General features: G+C 43.5%; 1 long non-coding RNA gene across 2 annotated transcripts in view; it reads right to left on the bottom strand.

The window, feature by feature from the left end:
• Positions 1 to 11,819, bottom strand: part of LOC144825822 (uncharacterized) — a 295,061-nt gene extending 283,242 nt beyond the window's left edge. For both annotated transcript variants that reach the window (XR_013609602.1, XR_013609607.1), the window contains exon 1: positions 11,575 to 11,819. This is a non-coding gene — a long non-coding RNA (uncharacterized LOC144825822). The remainder of the gene's footprint in view (positions 1 to 11,574) is intronic.
• Between the last annotated feature and the right edge of the window lie 231 nt (positions 11,820 to 12,050).

The raw sequence follows: 12,050 nt of genomic DNA, 5'->3' as shown, positions 1-12,050 counted from the left end.
GCAGAAATGGATTCAGAATGGTTACAAAGATGACACAGGTGCCACAATAAAGCAGAAAGCGCTTTGGGAACAAGTAGTTCTTTTAAAGAAAGAACTACCAAAAACTCACGTGATACATTCAGTGAGTCATCAGCGTGATGGCGTTCACGTTGCAGGGAATTCATTGGCTGAGACAGCCACAGCGGTAGCAACTAAACCGGCTTCCGTAGCTACAAAAAAGCGTACAGTAAAACACATTGACGGTGAAACAGTGCTGGCGGTGAAAACGTCATTAAAGGGCGACTGCTCAGCGCTACCGATCAATTACCCACTCAACTATACATACATAATCGATGCAAACTCCGTTCCTTTTGCTCGAATCCCTGGAGTGGGGGACAGAGTAATTCCAAACATGGACAGGAGAGGCTTGTTAATCGCAGACGCCCATATGGGTGAGGGTCTTAGACACCTCAAGCTAAAAGATTCCCTAGAAGAATTACAATCAGTGTACTGGTGGCCAGGCATGAGTCTGCATCATCACATTTTTGCAAAAAACTGCCCAGGCTGTAACAGAGATCGCAGTGGCGAGCGAGGAGGACTATTGCCATGGCATTTCGCTCCAGATAAACAACAACAATAAGAAAGTACCCATCATGAAAAAAGCGTCATATTAACATAAAAAGACTAATTTTCACTTATAATGTAGACCCCAGCGCTCGGCTGAAGTCTGGACTGTTATAAAAAGATTTGCGAGTCTATAATGGCATATACGCTAGGAGCATGCTACGTTTTGACTAATGTTTTCCCTTTAGCCCTCAAGCTTATGGGGAAGCATGGCCAAATGAGCATTGCATAGCGGGACTCTTCTCACTTCCTTCCTGAGGGATACGGGATGGTGTAAAGAAAAAACCAAGGACTAAAGCTATCTATAACGGAAAAGGTATTAGGTTCGGGAGCTGGGTGGGTCAAACATTTAATAAGTGTCCAACGTAGTCTAAATAACCTGCCAAGAAATTCTCTGAAAGGATTCAGTCCGTACGAACTATTGTTCGGGACTAGAATGATGATCCAATATCTTGATAGTCAGACTTCAGTGGTTAAAGACAAAAGCTTTGATATCAAAGATCGTTTGGCTATTTTGCAGGACTTAAATGAAACAAGAAAAGACCTGAGCAACATAAAGTTGAAACAACAGCCAACAACCACTGAAGAGAAACCACCTGTCCCAGCAAGGCCTGTCTGGATTCCAAAAGTTGGGGATCTAGTCAGAGAGAAGATCGCTGTAAAGAAGGAATTTGGGCCTTCTTACAGGAAAGCAGTTCCTGTCTTGTCTAACAACGGGACAAGATCAGTAGTACTACCGCCCCTTGCTGGTAAAAAGGAAAACAGAGTTGTATCCATCGACCTGGTAAAACCACAATCATGTGGCCGATAACAACCAGTAGGCCAAGTGGACTCCCAACAAGTAGCAGAACACCAATGTTTGCTACGAATACAGAGGTTCAAACTAAGAGGCTAATCACATTCGAAATGCCTACAGTGAAACAACAAGGACTATGCAACAAAGCAATGGAAATTGAACCTCTTAAAACCCAAATCAAAGCTTTTCATCAAGAAACAACAACCTATGATGATGTAACTACAGACTTTGCTAATGAAACAAAGCAAAATCCAAAAGCAAAAAGTAATCCAGAAGCAATTGGAACAATTGACAGAACAGCATCCGGCTACTTCATCAACTTCGATGATTCATCTGAAGATCTGAGTGAATCTAAGAAACAGCCATCAACAAAAACTTTTAAAGATAAAGCTAAGGAACTTTTTCAACAGCTGAAAGAAACCTATCTGATTTCTCCATGGATTGAATTTTGGGTGGCCTTAGGTGCATTTATCCTCATACTTTGGCTCATCATGGTACTATGCTTGGGACATTTCATTGAAGGAAAATATGCTAAAATGGACACAGCAAGCCAGAAAATCAACTTGGTCCTTAAACCACACACATCTTCACACATCGAGAAAAGAGAACTTTCTTCAGTGAACTTCACAGCCAATCCTATACCAGGCGGTGTAGCATGGGCCAAAACTGATTATGAAATCTATGGTCCGGTTGAAATCCTGAAGTATCCACACCAATTCAAGATCTCATTGAGTGACTTTGTAAAACCAAGCACATTTGCTGATGATTGGGACTTTGAAAGTATTAATGATATGATGTCTGATCTTGTGATGTCTGCTAAATTTACAGAACATGATTATTTGCAGGGTTCGTCTAATTATGATCAGATGTTCTGCTACAACCACTATGGTAACCAGTATCTACATAAATCTGCACAACCTAGAAATGTTTTAAATTATAACCAATGGGAACATTGTGCTGCTCCTCCAAAAGGTAGCTCGAAAACATTTTATGATAAATATTCATACTTTTCAGGGTTTAACACAAGTAATGCAGAAACATTTTATTTCAAATTGTCAAATAAGACAGGTATGAGGACAATGCTTACAAACACAAAATTGATATATTCAGATTCATTTTTTGAGCAAATGAATACATTTGGTTTTGATTTCTGGAACAATAATATTGAAGCAAAAACTGTTTGGGGTACAAGAGATTGGCAAGTACAAGGTATAGAATCATTGTTTAGAGCCTGCATGATCCCAGAACAAATTATATTTTTGAACGACACTATTCAACAAACTACCTGTCTTGGCTTAGCCAAAATCAAAGATTTGAACAAACCGTCTATTCCAAAGCCAACAGTGAACAGTAATAGCTCTATAGATGTTGAGATAGACGTAAACCATATATTAAACCAAAACAGAACACATCCTGAATGGAAAAAATGGTTGATCTGGCCCACAGATACAAATAACTGTCAAGACAGATTCCTGAACAAAATACAGGGGTTCACATTGACTAGGCCAGACCCTAGATATTCCCAAAGACAACATCCAGGGATAGTAACCACCTACAGCGTGGGCAAGCTCTGCCTTCAATGGCTACAAACGTCCACACTGGCTGAAATTAAGCAACACCTAACTTTACTTACAGAAGGTGCTGACTTGCGTGATTTCATTATGGGACCACGCAAACAGCGTCAAAAACGTTTCATAGCGGCCTCTATATATGCAGCTTATAACGAAGCCTGGAAAGAAACTCAAATTGAGACAGCAGAGAAAATACGGGAAATTGACCGTATTAATTTGGAAAAATCACTTTCTGTGGTGGACAATGGGTTAATGACTCTGTCCTCCAGAATATATTCTCTGGACAGCATTGTGTCTTCAGGAATCGATATAATATCGCAAGACTTACTGATGTTACAACACGGTCAGTCCCAATTGCGTTCTATTGTACAGCTTGGCTGGACGTTACAAAATCTGCGTTCAGGCTATGTGCCTTGGCGTTTAATCAACACAACGTCATTATTTTATATCTTTAACCTTACTGATAAACAAATCAGTTTGGCACAGAAGGGTGCTGACTATACAATTCTGAGCATTGAAAAACTTGAGAGATTACCATTGACAATGTTAGAACGACCTGTCATTGAATGGATAATACATGGAATAATAAATATTCCAATAACAACTTTCCAGTTTCAATTCTGCCAAAAATATATACAGGCAGGCCAGTATGAAAGGTTGGGTAAAGGGTACATTAAGTCAATATGGAACTTGCCCTATACACACAAATGTGTCAGTAATAAAGGCCAGAAAGTGTTTCTTAGTGGCAATAATTGTGCAAGATCACTAAGCGGTACACTTCTGTGTCAGGGTATTAGCTTGCATGGAGCCTGTGAAGGGACTTCAAATAACCTTTCATGTTACCAGCTAGGCACACCTGCAACACAAATAGAACCATTCTTTAGGAGACTCTCGAACGGGAGTTACATTCTAATAGTAGATCGCAGATGTTGTAGTTTGCTGCCCGGAAAACCTTATCTCATAACCGTGACTAGGAAGGTCATGTGCTGTGAACGAGTATTGTTCCCGAACGATTCTCCAGACAGGGAGGCATGGTTATGGCCCGATTTGAAAATTGCTTCTATTCGAATTGATACTTTAAGCAGAATGAAGGCAGTGCTCCTACAGACGCCGACCAGGCTAACGTCATCAAAAGAAACGTATGATCTCCAAGTTGCAAGGACAACGGCAGAGATTCATTCATTGTTATCAACTAATTCCCCCATACATTTCGCAGAAATACTGAACGAAATCTTAAATATTTCTGATACCAGTGGTGTCTTAAGTGTATTTAACTGGTAATTAGGGGTTGTGAGGAGCACTCCGATTTAATCCAAATAATTGTACCAAAACATATAAACTTTTCCACTGGTGCTATGATTATTCAGGGTAGTCAGTCCTGATTTGAATTGATAAGTTATGGTGAGTGGTGTCCCACCTAATCATGCACTGTTCACCTGGTGCGATGCACTTTAAGCAATACTCAAAATATTATGCCATATGTTCGTGATAATAATTCTCGCATTTATTCAACAAATCTTTGAAGTAATTTATACAAAAAGCTTATGTATGTTATTGTTTCATCATAACAATTTGCTCATATGCATATACAAATCAATTGTGAAAGCAAAACAATCTATACAACATTTTCACTGTATTTTACATTTCAAATAATCAACATGAAGCCCAATGCATTTCGGCACGTTAGCTGTGCCTGTCTTATGACTAAACAGGTTATCAGTGAACGTTGAGATAGACGACCCGCTATTCAGTGCAAGAATTCAAATATTTATGAAGATAAGCCTCAGCATTCAGATTATCAGAGTTGGTATTCATGGATAGTTCGTCACCAGCAGTTGAACATTAAGAACTGCCCCTGATGAAGGCACAGCTAACGTGCCGAAATGCATTGGGCTTCATGTTGATTATTTGAAATGTAAAATACAGTGAAAATGTTGTATAGATTGTTTTGCTTTCACAATTGATTTGTATATGCATATGAGCAAATTGTTATGATGAAACAATAACATACATAAGCTTTTTGTATAAATTACTTCAAAGATTTGTTGAATAAATGCGAGAATTATTATCACGAACATATGGCATAATATTTTGAGTATTGCTTAAAGTGCATCGCACCAGGTGAACAGTGCATGATTAGGTGGGACACCACTCACCATAACTTATTAAGTGTATTTAAGACAGTGTTTTCAGGAGCTTTAACACCATTCAAAGCCATCCTGGGTATTTTTCCAGACTTTGTCCATTCCATTTTTGGCGGACTTCCTCTCCTTTTGGGACTAGTGGCAGGCATCCTATTTTTGATCCTGTTATTTCGCTATGGCAAACCATGTCACAGACAAAACACCTGCGACAAGGGAAGAAACGATCCTAGCCATTGGCTACCGGGACCGCATAACTAAAGTCCTTGGACTAGCACGGCTTCGGGACCTGAACATGACTTGGTTTCTTTCATTTAGACCGATGTGGCAACGTTGTGTTATGCCTGTATTAAGGTGCTTGCTATGTGGCGAAGAATGCGTGTTGGACACCTGTCTGGCACTACAATCGGATGTGCCAATGGACGCAGAAACCTTGTTGGGTCCAGTAACGGCTCATACATTGTGCTGTCCCCAGCGGCTACCTATCCTGATGACGGCATTCGTGGAGACTTCACCACTACGATTGAGGGGTAGTGAAGTACAAGATGAAAGCAGCATCGATCAGGTACGACCTTCAGTCAGCTATGCTGATCAAAACATCAATGAAGGCAATCATGCTCATGAATGCATGGTAACAACTTTTCCCGAGTTAGTGGAACTTTCGCAAGAAGCTGTTGACAGTTTTTTCAACAGTCTAAATGATATGATGTTTTCACCAGAGCAGAAGGAATGACTTTGAGCAAGCTAGCACTCGGAGTTCCCTACATCCTGAATTTGGCCTTCAACTTTTAAAAAGCGATATGGGAATTTTTTCTCATCAGTTTTTCAGACAGCGAGAACCTTTTTCCCCAATTCCAAAATATTTACGATTTTTTGGGACACTTATCTTCTGCTTAAAGTAGACATTATTCTTAGAGAACTGAATTTCTATTTTAGGTAGTCAAGAGACATTAGCTACCCTCTAGCATTTTCATACAAAACTTTATGATTGTGATGAAATGGTCTCGCACTTTTTTTCTGTATTAAGAGCCATTTCATGTGTAGTTTCGCATTTATTCATGCTGAATTTAAAATATGCGTTATATGTTTAGCATTATTACACTGCTTGTGCATATAGTACATGTGATTGTGTTTCGTATATTTCATAATTCCAATTTTCAGAATGCATATGAATGTATTTTGGGGTGGTACGGTATACACAAACGCTACTAGTTTCACTATGCCTAGATTTGTAAATATGGACATAGTCTACGTGGAGTGGGTGTGATGTATTTCTATAGGTACTGTATCGATTCCCCTATTCCGGACCCTGGTTTGGTTAATAATTAACTAGCAGCGATCCAACGGTGCAAAAACCGTTATCTGATTAAGCCACACCACGGCACAGAAGCGCGTTATCTGATTAGGTCATAACGCATGCCATCTAATTAGGCAAGCGATATTCCTCCAGCCCCTGATAAGGCATACGGAGTTCTCAAAACAAATCAAACCTACAGCGACCTGGGAAATTCCCGTAGCCATTGTTTTGATTTCACCGAGAACTTCAGTAAAAGAATGTGCGAACGAACCCGTTCGTATGACATCCTTATTGACGTATATATGTCCATCCTTACGTCAATCTCGGCACCTTTCAGGTATAAATATTACCGACATTGCCTTAAGCAAACACACGCGGTGGTGACGAGATTGGAGCAGCGAGACTTGCCGAGGAGCCCAGCAGAGAGCGAAGCCCACAGGCGCTGCCCCGCCTTCCTGACGCGCTGAGAACGAGACGCTGCCTTTCTCCTGCCGAGAAATCCAGCTCCGGCGCTTCCACGCAGCCCTCGCAGGCAGCTGGAATATCAAGACCTGGGATAAGAGATACCAGCCCTCCACCATTCTAGATCTCAGGTACATAACTGAATAACCCCTTGCAGAGAATTCTTGAGTCAGTCCCTTGGCAAAACAAACTTAACTTAAACTGCTACTTATCTACTCCCGCCCACGTATTAGGCTTAGGTCAGGTACACTGGGGTAGGCGTGGTTAGAAGCACCAGTTGAGTACGATTAGTCAAATGTATATATGTATGTATCTATTTTATCCATTTTAAAGTATCATATGGCTCAGAAACCATAGCAATGCTTTTACAGTATTATTTTATAATTCTGTCTTTACTGTATGCACTTTACTTAACTATAAGTATTGCAATAATAGCGATTCATTTCTCTTGTACGAGAAAAGAGACTGATCAATAAATACCATCTTTTATTGAACACGCCCGTCTCTTCCTTTTCTCTACAATCTGGTGAAACTAAGAATGCACTGAACTGACTGAGTAAAATAAGTTGTCTTTTGTTTTCACACGACTCTAGAGATACACTCTTGATTAGGGGAGAGCAAAGTTGTCATGTTCTATGGTTGTCAGAAACTAAATCCCTTCTTGTCTATCCAGGGAGGTTAAAATCCTCCTTGCCTATTCGAGAAAGTTTCTAGTGAACTCTGAGCTAGCTGGCAAACACAAAACTTTAAGTCTAATATCGTCGGTAGAAGACCTAGTTAACCTCTGCCCTAGGTCTATACTATTGAAGATATTATTCCAATGCACAGAGCCTATTGGGATAATAGGAACTACACTACATCACAAGGGGGAGAACCTTGTGCTATTTATGCCAGGCTAAAGAGGTCACACGCACAAGGCTGTGAAGTCTTCAACCTGACAAAGTTCCTCTCATGCAGCCATGAGCATGCAAATTTAGCACGTCTAGCTGCTGGCTGCTTGACCTGAACAAGAAGAGTGTCTGCCAGGCTGACATTTGTTCAGCCTGACAAAAACTCTTCATGTCTGGAAAAAGGTGGGGTCGTGGCCCATCAGCCCATACAGACGGGACGCGTCTGCCCCTTGACACAAAGTGGTGAAAAGCAGTGTAAAGTGCAATTTGTGCACCGAAAGTGGCACTTTTCCAGGTTAAAATGCCTTTTGTGCTCCCTTCTAAGACTTTGCGTGATTTTGCACAGCACAAAGTCATAGCAAATGTGCCCCAAAATATACCTCTATTGTAGCCATCTTTCTCTCTCTTATATCTACTGCTTGCATTTCCAGTAGCTCTTCTGTGTTAAACAGGTTTTGTAAAGAGGCAAATAGTCAACAGAGAAGTCACCTCTGTGATGCAATTGGGGATCTGAAAGTGCGTGATTTCAGTGTCTCTGTCCTTGGCCTTTTTAGGTCTCGCCTGAGCCAGCGCATGCGTGGCTCTGGCGAGACATTTAGTAAGTGGGTTTTAGAAGTGCTACCCGTAGGCCACCAGCTTGCTATTACGCGCCCAAGCGCGCATGCCTCGCCCCACCTCTCCAATGCTGCGCGCGCATCCCTCGCGTGCTTAGCGCAGAGCGCGTCATCACGATCACTTTCACCGCGATCACGATGACTTTCGCTTTCATGGCCGCGCGGCGTTACTTTTGCGGCCGCGCGGCCAATGCTTGGTCAAAACGTCTTTGCTTCCACACTGCCCCCCCCCAATATAGATAGTTTTTTAAGGGTTGAAGTTGTGAAGTTTATCTTTGAAAATTGTGCCTGAAGAATCCACTGTATCGGCAAACGTAATCTTGTATGAGCAAACTGCTCTTTCCTGGTGGAAAGTTAAGTATTGAGAAGCTTTGTGAACAGCGGACTTGAAGGGTGCACTTTTGTGTCACTTCTATGCACGTAATTATTACTTTAGGAGTCGATGTACTTAAGTAGTGAAGTTCAGCAGCAAGGCGTTTAACACCATATTGGTGCAACCTTGATTATGGTAGTTACGTATGATTTGAGGTGTTTTTTACTGAATGTACAATGGAAGCCATTATTTTCAAAAGTATGGTAAAACTGAGAAGTCAGGGTGAAGCATGTTCTTAATCTTCCCCTTTCATTTGTAATGCATCTGTGTCCTTGCTAGGGAAACATTCCGGAAGCAGCCACATTTTTATGTTATGATAATGCCTGTAATAGTTGCTTGGGGAGGAGTCGAGACACCTTGAAGACCCTCGATTTGCATACATACATCATGTACTACTTACTGGCTGCGGGCCGACCAGCAGATCTAGTCTCCAGCGGCGGCCTGGCTTGGATCTACGGCTGCTCATTTGCCAGGCCTCCTTATCAAGTACCTTCCCTATCCCTTTCTCCGTACTTGCTGGGTGACAGCCAGCATGGAGTATTAAAACGGATCTCCAGCCAGATTGGGCCGCTTTCCGCTTTTAGGACCCAGCTGAGAGAACGCCGAGTCTGTTTTATATCCAGTTGTACATTCTTGAGCCTCAGTGCGAAGATACCCTCAGTGTAATGTTTACTGGTGGAGAGTCACGAGGCCTTACAGTGGTGGAGGCGTGATTCTAAATAAGGAGATGTAAGTAAAGCACAATGTTTGCCATTACCTCGGTCTCTAGCCTGTCTTAATTTGAGATCTGGTCCATCTTACTTCAGTAATGTCAGGTCTACGCTTCAACACTACCATTTGGGGGTGTCTTCAATGTGGAATACTTTAAGCAAAGCTTTGGGCATGCACTAAAAACAGAGGACTCAGCGGTCCTCCGTGTGAGACCTCCCTAAAGACTACCTCCTCTGTGGACTGTGCAATTACTTTGGAATACAGCCACATTTGTTTGAAACTGGAGGACTGAAAAAACATTCTAGTTGTTTGCTAGGTTTTTTTTGCCCTGCACAATGATTTGTAAACAATAATAAGGCAATGTCCTGCCCTCCTTCTATTATCCTGGTGTGTGTGTGTGTGTATATGTGTGTGTGTGTATATATATATATATATATATAAATCCAAGTGACGATCCCGAACCTCCAGCCAGTGGCGAACAGAGACCAGTGAATCCCAAAATAAGGCAAGATGTTTATTTTAATGCACCAATTTTCAAAGCACGCAGCGGACTATATATATATATCTCCATACTAATATAATAAAGAGAGAACTGGAAACCTTTGAGGCGGGTAAACTCAAAAAGTACAGCACCAATACAGCGTTGGAAAGGGCAGTTGCAGCAGAAGGACATAGGCTATGCAGACGGGCACCATATACATTTAAAAAGAAAAAGACCCGTGCCAGCAAAGTAGTCCCTTGTGGGTGTCTGCGTTGTGCTGTGGGCGTGTGTTGGGGGCGTGACAGACGCTGGGGGCGTGACAAACGCTGGGGGCGTGTGGCGGTCCAAGATTCGGTTTCCCAGAGCCTCGCCATGCTGCACTCACCCGCTCTCCGCCCAAAGGGGCCCAGGCCTCGGAACCCCAGAGCAGCACCAGCCCCAGCAACGTAAGCCAACCAAAAGCCGCAACGTCTGCTGCCTGTCCTCGGCCCCGCTCGCTCCCCCCGGCTCTCAGCCGCGCTCCCTCCTCCGCCCCTCACGGCTCTCAGGACGCTCCTTCCCCGGCTCTGCTGCTCCCGCTGCAAACGCTGGGGGCGTGTGGCGGTCCAAGATCCGGTTGCCCAGAGCCCAGCCATGCTGCACTCACCCACTCTCCGCCCACAGGGGCCCAGGCCGCCCAGAGCAGCACCAGCCCCAGCAACGTGAGTAAGCCAACCAAAAGCTGCATCGTCTGCTGCCTGTCCTCGGCCCCGCTCGCTCCCCCCCGGCTCTCAGCCGCGCTCCCTCCTCCTCCCCTCGCGGCTCTCAGGACGCTCCTTCCCCGGCTCTGCTGCTCCCGCTGCTGGCTGCTCTTCTGCGCATCTCCTGCAGCGGTGCTGCCCCCAGCCCCCTTCTGCCCCGGACAACGTCTGGGCGGGCTGCTAGTATATATATATATATATATATAGTGAACCCCTCAAAATTCAAATGTAATGTTTTTCTTTCTTTTTTATTTACCCAACACTATAAATCCCTTACCACCCAATACCCCTACCACCCCTAAAGCTTAACAAGCATTGGCATAGCCAATAGGTCTCGCCTTTGGGACCTTATATGTGTTTAACCATGCAGCAGTTAATGTTGTTGCACCAAGGATATAGTGCTGCATAACTAAATACTTATAAGGTCCCAAAAGCGAGACCTATTGGCTATGCCAATGTTTGTTGTGACTTGACATCCATGTGGATTTGATCTTGCGTATGGTCAATATCCTGTCTTCTACCTAAATAATTTTTTTTAAAACACACACACCCAAAACATGTTAATCGTCTCAGTTTCAGTCCTATCTTTGTTCGGTGAATATGAGCCGATGACATGGTTATGCTGACACCATACAGTGTCACCTTAAAAAAAATGACAGGACTAGACTTCAGCTCTAGCAGCCGTTGATGTATGTGGGCTGATAAAATAGTCTGTTGTCATTCAATACCCAAAGAGCAGAGTACATATTGAAAATAGAGTTAAACTTGTGAAAGAAGGCATGAACTCCAAATAAAAGGAGAACCTTGTTATGTTGTGTAATACATGTTATACACCTTTAACTGTGTTTATTCCACTATACAGAGTTAACAAACCTAAAAGCCAAAAAGCTAAAACCTGTGCTCAGTTGTCGGCTTTTGTCGCAGCTTCTGTTTGAAGGCAGCGCGCGCGACAGTCTGGAAACTCGTCTGCACAGCCTCCGCAGCAGCTCTGGCAGCCTGTGCTGTTCCGTCTCCCTGGGCGAAAGCTTAGCTGACAGGTTGCTTGGCACGCGCACAAAAAACAAGGTTAGTATGGATTTCAGTGAACATGCGCCACAGACGGCAGGCCGACGCTGCCAGGCCAGGACTGCCCGCCGGCCGGAGAACTTTATTCAACCGCCCACCGCCGGCGACGCCAAGTCCTTCATCAGTTTCCTTGTTTCTGCCCGGCGGCAGCTGGGGCGCGCGGCGACACGCACGCGGACACTGTGAAGTGCGCGCCCGCCGCAGCTCTCAGGTGGGCTGCACCGTGTGTCGAGAAAGCTCGGAAAGCTGCCTTTGGACCCTTGTAGCCGTGCCAGCCGAGCCCCCCGTGGAGGCTTGGCGTCGGAA

Source organism: Lissotriton helveticus, chromosome 1_1 (genome assembly GCF_964261635.1).
Source record: "Lissotriton helveticus chromosome 1_1, aLisHel1.1, whole genome shotgun sequence".
Lineage (NCBI taxonomy): Eukaryota > Metazoa > Chordata > Amphibia > Caudata > Salamandridae > Lissotriton > Lissotriton helveticus.
This window is presented reverse-complemented; position numbering and strand designations above follow the sequence as displayed.